The sequence below is a fragment of the Protopterus annectens genome, chromosome 2.part1 (assembly GCF_019279795.1).
Source record: "Protopterus annectens isolate FY-2018-M chromosome 2.part1, PAN1.0, whole genome shotgun sequence".
Lineage (NCBI taxonomy): Eukaryota > Metazoa > Chordata > Ceratodontiformes > Protopteridae > Protopterus > Protopterus annectens.
In genome coordinates, this window is record NC_056729.1 from 1,323,659,444 (window position 1) to 1,323,671,748 (window position 12,305).

Below are 12,305 nucleotides of genomic sequence, written 5' to 3' on the forward strand. Positions count from 1 at the left end.
CATCAACTTACCCCGAAACTGCAGTCCCATGAGTTCGACAAGTGTAATAGGCAAAACATTAGAACAAATTATCATGGAAATGATCAACACATACATTGGCAACCTACAGACATGGGATCTATCCCAGTTTCCCTCTGTTAAGAAAAGGTCTTGCCTACTTAACATGGTAAACTTCTTGATAGGGTGACCATGGCTATAGATGAAGGGAAAATGGTGTATGCAGCCTACCTTGACCTGGCTAAGATGTTTGATACAAATACCCCCACTCAAACATTGCTGACAAGCTCTCAGAACGAGGCCTACATAACTCACTGGGTTGCCAGCTGGCTCACAGATAAGACCCAAGAAGTCAGGGTCAGTGAGACCACCTCCACCAACAGACCAGTCACCAGAGGAATACCCCAGGGCTATGTGTTGGGTGTGCTCTTGCTTGGCATCTAGTTCTCAGATGTCAAGACTAATGTCAAAGACCTCTGGCTTACCAAGATCACATAGTTAGGTGCTATAATAGATTCCCCCATGACACCAATATCCTGCCAGAGGATCTAACACAAATAAATGACTGGTGCAGATTAAAACTCAGTGCAAAGAAATGCATTATAGTGCCCTTTGGAAAATCGTTCACCCATGCTCATTACTTCATCAATAAAACACCCCTAAGAGTTGACAAGATAGTTAGGGATCTGGGAACATATGTATACAGTAATATGATGATCGAACAGCACGTAGATAAGATAGTATGAAAATCATTCCATGTTACCCAACTCAAAAGCAAGGGTACGGCATTCAGGTCCAAAGAAGTTATAGTACCACTCTGCTCAACCCTTATCAGCTCCATCATTAATACAATGCCTCCTTTGCCATGTACCTATCCAGGCACTTGCAACAGTTGGAACACCCTCAGTGGTTTCTCATCAGGAGAATCCAGGATATGAATATCCTGTCCTAAGGTACTATGTCTGCACTCAGTCTCCTACAGGTTACTGAGATGCAGTCTATGTCTAGCATATAAAGCCTCCTCAGATTTTCTTGTGATAGATCTCTTGCACATCTGAAAGACAGCACCAGAAATACTAGATCCAAGGACCTGAACATTACCTGCAACATAAATAAAATACGCAGAAGGGAGAGATATATCTCTCAAAGGATCGTTGTGCTATGGAATAAGCTTCCCATCTAGATAAAGTAGAGTTTTCACCCTGACCCTATTCAAAAGAAATTGCAAATCCAGCCCTGGCCTGGCCACCATGTCTCTGATGAACAGAGATTGACAATACGTATATTCATCTCCAACTAACATTCCCTCCCTAGGTCATTCTTTACTAACATACCCCACCATGTAGGCATCCAAGGAACTTGGGGACAAAACTAGGTTGGGTTGCATAGCAATGCTTATAAAGACTCTGGTGGGCATTAGCCTTGTATAAACCTATGAACTTCTGAGCATATGAAAAGTCATTAAAAAGTGTTACAATGGCTGTGGATAGTGATCAGTCAATGCATGCTTCTTATCTTAATCTGGTAAATATTACTGAAAAATTAAACAAACCTAATGTAAATGCCTACATTAGTCGCTGGATTGTGCAAATTGCCTTTTGAACAGATCACAAGTAGTGAAAGTTGCTGGCACCTGCCCAACTCTTGTACTCTGAAACACATGTTCAGTATTTAAAAATATATAGTCCTTATACCTTATCATGGAGCTGATATAGGATGGGCTTTAAGCTCACAGTTCCATTTAAGCCAGGTGGAATGTGAGCAGTGGTGGAGATATGATTAATATCACCAAAAAAGAGGAATTAAGATAGATTTTGAGGTTCCTGGATTTTTTAATTCAAATGCCCTGGAACAGTTGGTCTCCACTCCTACAAGGGGCTCAAATGTCCTAGACCTAGTGCTCCCCAACATGGAGGGGGGTCACTGCACTACCCCCTGTGTGTTACCGTCCCTGGTAAGGTCAGATCATAAATCATTCTCGTTTGAAGTAAAAATCAGACGTGACACCTCCACAGACCTGACACTTCCACAAGACCCAAAAAGAAACTGAAAAATGTATCATATGCAAACTATAGCCTACTAAACAATGGTATAAAAAGTTTCAAAGCCCCTGTTAACACAGCTATCAATGACTCCTATGCAGAAGAGTACACAAATGTCCTATATAGCTACTTAAACAAATATAATAACTTAGCTGTACCTGACAGGACTAAAACCAGGTCCTCCCCAAAAAACAAGCCACCCTGGTGGGCTGTAAGTATAAATAAGTTATTTAACAAAAGAAGGAATCTGATATCTAAGAACAAAGGGGAAATTACTCAACAGAGGAAGACTATCTTGTAAAGCCCTCTAAGGCTAGTTATGAGACTTAATTAGCATCAATAGCTAAAGACAACCATAAGTCATTCTTTAGCTACATTTGAAACCTAAAAGGGAATGTCAAGCTGTGTGCCGAACTTATAGTAGACAGTACCACTCGCACTGAACCTGAGGAAATTGCCAACCTGCTAGCTGACAGATTTAGCAATAACTTCACCCCACTACCCCAGGTAGCTTACTAAACAATCGAAAACAAGACATAGGGGAACCACTTTAAGTGGCAGCCTCTTTAACCACAGCCTGAGCACTGGCTTTGTTCCCGCAGAGTGGAGAGCAGCAACAATAGTCCCATTGCAAAAAGGAGACCCATCAACCAACCCAGGAATCTATCGACTCATAAGTCTAACCAACCTTATCTGCAAGACCAAGGAAAGAGCATGATCTGCAAGGGCATGGAATGCATTATCATGGAACTTATAAACAAAGGCATTGGCAACCTTCAAACACTGGACCCCACCCAGTTTGGGTTTGTGAAGGGCCGATCCTCTCTCCTGAACCTGACTGACTTCTTCGAATCAGTCTCCAGAGCTGTGGACAAGGGAAAGGCAGTCCACATAGTCTATCTGGACCTTGGCAAGGCTTTCGATACCATCCCCCATTCTGGAATCATAGATAAACTTACTAAGCTGGGCATAAATCCCTATGTCACTTGATGGGTTGCCAACTAGCTTACTGACAGAACCCAGGCTGTAAAAGTAGCCAACTCCAAATCCAACTCCAGACAAGTGACAAGTGAAGTACCTCAGGGTTCAGTCCTGGAACCGTTCTTGTTTGGCATCTACTTTTCTGAAGTACAGGCCAATACTAAGGGACTCTGGCTAACAAAGTTCACAGATGACTGCAAACTGGGAGCCATTACTGAATCCCCAAATTATGTGGATATTCTACAAAAGGGCCTTACAAAAACAGATGCTTGGTGCCAGAGCCATGGGCTCAAGCTCAATGCCAAGAAATGTATAGTTATCCCCTTTGGGAAAAAAACATGTACCCATGAATTACCACATAGGTGATAGTAAACTAAACACCAAAAGTGTGATGTGAGACTTAGGGACACAGATGGACAGTGGTCTCACCTTCGATAATCACATCACCAAAACAGTCAGGAAATCCTTTTATGTGGCACACCTGATCACTAAGGGCTTTTCATCCCGAAAAAAGGTGGTCATTGTCCCACTGTACTCATCCCTCATTAGACCCATTATAGAGTACAATGCCCCATTTGGTATGTACCTCACAAGACATCTGCAACACCTGGAAAGGCCACAGAAATACCTCACTAAAAGAATCACAGGCCTAAAGCAGATGCCCTATGCTGACTGTCTTAAAAAACTCCAGCTATACTCTGTGGCATATTGTCTACTCAGAGGTGATCTCTGCTTAACATACAAGGCCATGTCAAACCCTGAGCTGTTGGACATGCTCCACTTAATGAAATCCCAATCCCTCAGAGCCAAACACTCCAGGAATCTAAACCTTGTCATCACAATGAACAAAACATGCTGGAGGGACAGGTTCCTGACCCAGAGACTCCCCATACTCTGGAATAGACTGCCCATCCATGTCAAGCAGAGTGTCTCCTTGGCCCTCTTCAAAAGGAACCTTGACAATTGGATGGGAGATAGGAAATTCACCCCAGGGATTACGTCAGTCGCCCTGCTAGACAGGGGTGCAGGGAATTAAATATTGTAGAAAGAAATATAAGGGGAATTGTTTGGCTAGGTTTGTATAGGCCCTAGGGCCAATAGGCTAGCACCAACCTATGAACCTATGGACCTTATCAACAAGGACAAAGGTAACCTTCAAACTGTTGACATGACAAAGTTTGGTTTTGTCAAAGGTAGATCTTGCTTATTAAACCTGGGACTTCCTTGAGAATGACACCAAAGCCCTGGATGAGTGTAAAGCTATACATACCACCTATCATGCTTTAGCCAAGGCATTTGAAACAATTCCCCAATTAGGGATCATTGAGAAACTCTCCCTGCTGAGGATTAACCTATATTTTACTAGATGGTTAGCCAACTGACTCACTGACAGAATGCACACTGTCAAAGTTGGGCAGTCCATTTCCACCAGTAGACCATTTGCCAGTGAGGTACCACAGAGACTTGTGCTCTACTGTTTGGAATCTATTTCTCTGAGGTCCAGGCAAAAGCAGATGGCCTGCAGTTTGCCAAGTTTGCAGATGATTGCAAACTGGGTGCAATCACTGAGTCCCCCAACGATGTAAACATATTCTAGAAGGGGTTGATGCAGACAAATGATTGATGCCAAAGTTATGGGCTAAAACTAAATGCAAAAAGAAATGCCTGATTATCCCCTTTAGCAAAGAAGTAGTCTCTGCTAATTATGATACAAATTGCACCGCTATAAACTCCAACTCTGTGTTGCAAGACTTGGGAGCACAAATTGATAGCAATCTAAACTTCGATCACCATGTGTCAATAGTGGTAAAGAAAGCCTTCTTCATTGTCCATCTCACAAATAAGGGGTCCAATAACTGTGCTGTACTCAACCCTTATCAGACCACAAATTGAGTATAATGCTCCTTTCCGTATGTGCAGTGTAAGTATCTGCCCCCTTCCTGATTTCTTATTTTTTTGCATGTCTGCTGCACTTAAATGTTTCAGATCATCAAACAAATTTAAATATTAGACAAATATTACACAAAGATAGCCCAAGTAAATACAAAATACAGTTTTTAAGTGATGATTTTATTTATTAAGGAAAAAATGTATCCAAACCTACATGGCCCTATGTGGAAAAGTAATTGCCCCCCCCCCCCATTGTTAAATCATGAAATAACTGTGGTTTATCACATTTTTGGGAAAGCTGAGTTCAATTTCACTAGCCACACCCAGGCCTGATTACTGCCAGACCTGTTGCATCAAGAGATCAGTTAAATAGAACCTGTAAAAAACAAATAATCTCTGTGGTATCCCCAAAGTCTCAAACCAACCCACTAAATAAGTGTAGTGGGTTCAAAAACAAAGCAGTGTAAGAAACTTCTCTGTGTGGAAGATTTTCAGTCCATATATCTCTAGTTAATCACTGTATATTAATCAGATCAGACAAAAGTAGTAGACGTAGCGAACTTAAACTCATCTTATATAAAAAAAAATAATAATACAAAATATATAATTGTACAGAATTACTTAGTATTCAAAAGTAATCCAAGCAAGGCAGGCAGTCTGTTTTCAGTCAAAAATCCTTTATTAAGTCCACAGACAAGTGATCCAAGTAAAACAAAAATAGAATAATAGTTTCCTCACAAGTTTTCTAAAGATATATATATATATATATATATATATATATATATGTACTTTTTATCAGGCAAGATAGTCGTTTATTGTGCTATAAAACAAAGTGTTATTGGTACACATGTTAAATTCACATCCCTTCCCTCCATCAGTGTGACATTCGAGCTGGTCCTGCCATACTTAGTAGCTGTCATAATAATATAACCATTATGTACTTTAAATAAAATGTATAATGATGTGGTACCTCTTATTTAACCAGTACCTTAGTTGAAGGTTGTGCATCAGAGCTAGTAACTCGGGACGTAAAAATCTTCTACCAATCATTAGCGGACCGGAGTTCAGCTGTGGCGACCCCTAACCAGGAAAAAGCCGAAAGACACAAACAAACCTCTTATTTAACCAGATTTTTAAGTAGATTATTAAGTCTGCAATTTTATCCAAGATAATATACTACATGGCTGGAAATATATCAACCTTAGTCCATTTGGCAATCAAAAAAATATATATAAATATATACATATACATTTTGCATGTAAAAAATCAATTGTAAAAATCATATTCTATTTTCATAACCTATTGTTAACAAAGATCGCTTTTGTCCTTCTAGACTTTTTCAGGTCTGTGTACAAGAACCCTAAAAACTATCCATAAAAATATATATAATTCTATAATTAGTTAGTATTGTTATTACACATCATTTTGAATAAAGTGGAAAGAAAGAGAACCAGAAAAAGAAAAAATAATAAGAAAAAATGTATTATGATGGAAACAAAATATACACTTAAATTACAACTGATTTAAAATGGTATTTGAAATCAACCGGTAGAATAAAATAAAATAAAATAAAATTAGTCATTATATATTTAGAAAGCTTGTGGGGAAACTATTACTCTATTTTTGTTTTACTTGGATCACTTGTCTGTGGACTTAATAAAGGATTTTTGACTGGAAACAGACTGCCTGCCTTGCTTGGATTACTTTCGAATACTTAGTAATTCCTTACAATTATATATTTTTTATTATTTTCTTTTTGACTTAAGATGAGTTTAAGCTTGCTACTTCTACTTTTGTCTGATCTGATTAATATACAGTGATTAACTTGAGATATATGGACTGAAAATCTTCCACACAGAGAAGTTTCTTACACTTTTAAATAGAACCTGTACGACAAGTGAAGTAGGCCAAAAGATCCCAAAAAGGAAGACATCATGCCGCGATCTAAAGAAATTCCGGAACAGATGAGAAACAAAGTAATTAACATCTATCAGTCAAGAAAAGGTTACAAAGCCATTTCTAAATTTTTGGGACTCCGGTGAACCATGGTGAGAGTCATTATCCACAAATGGAGAAAACATGGAACAGTGGTGAACCTTCCCAGGAGTGGCCAGCCTACAAAAATTACCCCAAGAGCACAGTGATGACTTGTCCAAGAAGTCACAAAAGAACCCAGAACAACATCTAAATTATTGCAGGCCTCACTTGCCTCAGTTAAGGTCAGTGTTCATGACTCAACCATAAGAAAGAGATTGGGCAAAAATGGCATCCATGGCAGAGATCCAAGGCGAAAACTGGTTTACTATTAGATTTTCAAAGTGAACTCCGTCAACTGTACTGTTGTTGAACATGGAAGTTCAAAAACGGTAATATCGAACACCAAAAGCCAACCTAGGAATGGGTTTTAACATGGGTCGAGATAGGGGAGAGGTTTGTAGTTCGGCAATAACACTGAACACCTATCTCAACCCATGTTAAAACCATTCCTAGGTTGGCTTTTGGTGTTCGATATTACCATTTTTGAACTTCTGTGTTCGACAACAGTACAGTCGATGGAGTTCGCTTTGAAAATCTAATAGTAAACCGCGAAAACCACTGCTGACCAAAAAGAACATAAAGGCTCATCTCACTTTTGCCAAAAAACATCTTGATGATCCCCAAGACTTTTGGGAAAATATTCTGTGGACTGATGAAACAAAAGTTGAACTTTTTGGGAGGTGTGCACCCCGTTACATTGGGGCATGAAAGTAACACAGCATTTCAGAAAAAGAACATCATGATAACAGTCAAACATGGTGGTGGTAGTGTGATGGTCTGGGGCTGCTTTTCTGCTTCTGGACCTGAACAACTGCTGTGACTGATGAAACCATGAATTCTGCTCTCTACCAAAAAATCCTGAAGGAGAATGTCCAGCCATCAGTTCATGACCTCAAGCTGAAGCGCACTTGGGTTCTGCAGCAGGACAATGATCCAAAACACACCAGCAAGTCCACCTCTGAGTGGCAAAAAACAAAGTGAAGGTTTTGGAGTGGCTTAGTCAAAGTCCGGACTTGAATCCAATTGAGATGCTGTGGCATGACCTTAAAAGGGTGGTTCATGCTTGGAAACCCTCCAATAAGGCTGAATTAAAACAATTCTGCAAAGAACAGTGAGCCAAAATTCCTCAACAGCGATGTGAAAGACTCATTGCCAGTTATCGCAAATGCTTGATTGCAGTTGCTGCTGCTAAGGGTGGCACAACCAATTATTAGGTTTAGGGGGCAATTACTTTTTCACATAGGGCCATGTAGGTTTGGATAGTTTTTTTTCCTTAATAAATAAAATCATCACTTAAAAGCTGCATTTTGTGTTTACTTGGGTTATCTTTGTCTAATATTTACATTTGTTTGATGATTTAAAACATTTAAGTGTGACAAACATGCAAAAAAATAAGAAATCAGGAAGGGGGCAAATACTTTTTCATTGCACTGTATCTCACCAGACACCTGCAGCAACTGGAGAGACCATAGATTCTTCTAACCAAGAAGAATCCAGAGCCTCCAAAATATGACTTACATGAATAGACTGAAAGCCCCATCACTGTACTCTGCATCATACTGGCTGCTGAGAGATGACCTGTGCCTGACCTACAGAGCAGTGTCTGACTCTGCCCTATTGGAAATGCTGCACATCTGCAAATCAAATGGGACATTGCTCCACAGATCTCAACCTAGCCTGTGATATTAACAGAACATGTTGGACAGAAACATATATCTCCCAGAGATTGCCACTCCTCTGGAATAAGCTCCCTCTTCACATGAAGCAGAGCTCCTCACTGGACCTATTTTTAAGAGGAACCTTGACAACTGGATGAGTGACTGTAAATTCACTCTGGGAGTGACAAATATGTCCCTCATGGAAAGGGGTAGTCGGTGCTGATCACAGAATTGCTCTGCTAACAATGACCATCTAAATATGGTCAATTAGGCTACTCAGGTTTTTACGTGGCTAGGCTTGTAAAGGCCCTAGGGTAATTAACCTAGTAACCTCCTATGAACCTATGAATGTATGTAAAATTGTAACTAGTGGTGCACCACTGGAAGCAATGCTGTGCCCTCTTCTGTCAATATCCCAGATGTGTGGTTGACCATGTTTGTTGAAGACTGCAAGCTAGTCATTGCTATAATGGTCATAATAGACCTAGATACTTAAGTGAACAATTTTCTCACATTAGATCATCATGTTCCTACCATACTTTTGGAAATGCTTCTATATGACCAAGTTAATTTCCAAGGGAATATCTTCAAGATCCAAAGACATCATCTTACCAATGTACTCTTTCCTTATCAAACTCATCACCAAATACAATATCTCCTTTGGTATCTACAGACCCAAGCATGTAACTCAACTGCAAAGGTTTCAATAATGTTTAACCAGGAAAATTAAACGCCTTAAGTCTTCAAATTGCTAAATAGATTACACAACTCTTTTTATGCTCAGTAGCCTATTGACTGCTGTGCCATGACATGTGTCTTACTTTTTTTTTTCAAAACAGGTTTATTGTTTTAACATATAAGAGAAATATCATAACAATTTTATACAAGTAATTAAAAAATAGGTATTATTATAATATTCAACAAAACAACTAAAGTATTTACAAAGACATCCACTACAATCAGATCAATTAATTAAACTAAAATACCATGCTATTGAAATTAAAATTTTTTTAACAAATTTTGTAAATTATCCCATACAATAAAATAAGATGTTTTTCTGTTTGTTCTAGTCCTAATTGTGTTTATTTCCATATGGCACACTATATTCATAACATTTTTAAATTCATTGAACGAAGGAGGTGTATCTGAAATCCACTTTCTAGTTATTATTTTCCTAGCCACTGCTAGAATAGACCATAACAAGGGAAGCTTAACCTTTTTAACACTTTGAGGTACAGGTGTGTTGAATAATATAAGAGATTTAGAAATAATGAAATTATCTGTAAAAAGAGCCTGCAAAAATTCATTAACTGACTTCCAGTATTCTTTCAATTTTATACAGTCATAAAACATATGAGCCCAGTCAGCATTAATTTCTACATTACATCTCTTACATAGATTATCTTTATTATTTATTTTATTCATCATCAAAGGTGTATAAAAAGATCTATGTAAAAAAATCCATGTATAAAGTCTCCAGACAATGGAAGACGTAGTTCTATAAGCAGATTCCAATATATATTGTTTATCTTGTTGATTTGGTGGGTCCCCATTAATAGAAGTGAAATAATTCCAGTATGAATCTACACTGTAAAAAGTTTCTTGTCTGATAACTTTATGTATGTATGAAAGTTTACCTTTATCAGAAACTTTATGTTGTAAATTTAATATCAAGTAATCAATCAGTGTTGGAATAGATTCTTTAACAGTTATAGACATTAAATCTATTTTATTAATGAGATGTTGTCTAAAGGTCTGAACCTCTAACCAGCAAGTTTCTCTTAGATCAAATTCTTGTTTTAAGAAATCTAGATTTTTAACTTTATTATCAGATATCAACTGATACCAGTACTTTAGATCATTATCTATAGCTAAATGAGTTCCTTCAGAAGTAGATGACAAAAGCATACCCTGAGTATACATTATAGGAAATACAATAAAATTCCATTCCCTATACTTAGGGTGCATGAATATAAAGTTACGATAACTAATAATAATATTTAATGGGTAACAAACCATATGTTTAGGTGTAATAGGTGAAGTACAAAATTCCTTTAGTAACCATAACATGGAGTTATTTACAATCATATTTTTATGTGTTAAGGAGATTTTCATGAAGTGTATACTAATTAGCTCCCAATAATCTTTCCATTTTGTGACATATGACTGATCTATTAATAAAGTAATAACTTTTACAATAGAAGAGATAGTACATAAATTAAAGTCTGGAAAAGAAATACCCCCTTGAGACCAGCTATTAGTATGTTTCTTTAATGCAATCCTAGGTCTATTAGGTGCCCATAAGAAATTTAACATTGGTGTGTTCAGTTTCTTGATAATTATTTTTGTAGGTGGAAGTATTATTGATTGTATTAAGTATAAAATCTTGGCGAATATTATCATTTTAATAATTGTAAGTCTCTCCTCCAAAGTAAAAAGCATATTATTCCAGGTATTAAAAAGATTTTGTATATTAAGAAAACAGGTATTATAATTATTATATATAATAGATTTAATATCTTTAGATAGTATTATACCTAAATAAGTTATCTGACCTGAATTGGGTACATATTTAGTAAAATCACTAATGAGAATATTTTTTCGTGTATATATAGGTCGTATTTTAGTTTTTTCTTCATTGAATATTAAACCAGAAATACTTTTAAAATTCATCATGTTATCAAATAGAGACTGTATAGAAGAATTAGATCCTGCTGATGTAATTAGAACATCATCTGCAAAAGTTGAATTTTGATGTTGTATTTTCATCTATTTCAAAACCCTCTATGTCAGTACTGTTTCTGATCAAATTAGCCCAAGGCTCCATTACTAAAGTGAATAATAGTGGAGAAAGTGGACATCCTTGTTTTGTACCTTTAAGAATGGGTATTTTTGTGAAACATATGTTCCTACCTTAATATAAGCCAACATTCCTTTGTATAAATGTTCAATTAGATTTACAAATGCATCCGAGAAATTTGTGCACTTCATTAAGGTAAACAGATAGTCCCAACTTACTGAATCAAATGCTGAACTTATATCAAGACTAATAAGTGTTAAATCTTTCTTTTTCCTATTTGCAAAATCTATTAATGTTAAAGTTCTTCTTATATTATCAAAAGTATTTCTATTTACAATGAAGCCTGTCTGATCTATATCTATAACGCTGGAATGATTGTCTTCAATCTATCAGCAAAGATATTCATAAACATTTTATAATCAACATTAAGTAATGAGATGGGCCGATATGAAGAACATCTAGTTGGATCTTTATTAGGTTTTAAAATTGGCAAAATAAATGTATATTGCCAAGATGGGGGTTATTAACTCAGTTTGGGCCAAAATAAAACCTTATGTATTAATGAATATGTATTTTTAGAAAGGATTTTATATATCTCTGGTATAATACCATCATTACCCGGTGCTTTGTTTGATTTAAGCTTATTTATTTGTGTAATAACTTCTGTATATGAAATACTCTTGTCCAATAGTTTAATCTGTTGTTTATTAAGCTTTTTATTCATATTTGTGGTTATAAACTCCTTTATTTTATCTTTAGGTTCCATGTTAATATTATTATGGTTAATTTTGTGAAAGTGATTTCTAAATTCATCTAGTATTTCTGGTATACTAGAAACATTCTTCTTTTCCTTAGAGAAAAGATTTCTTTGATATGGTTTTGTTTATTCAACCTTTTGTT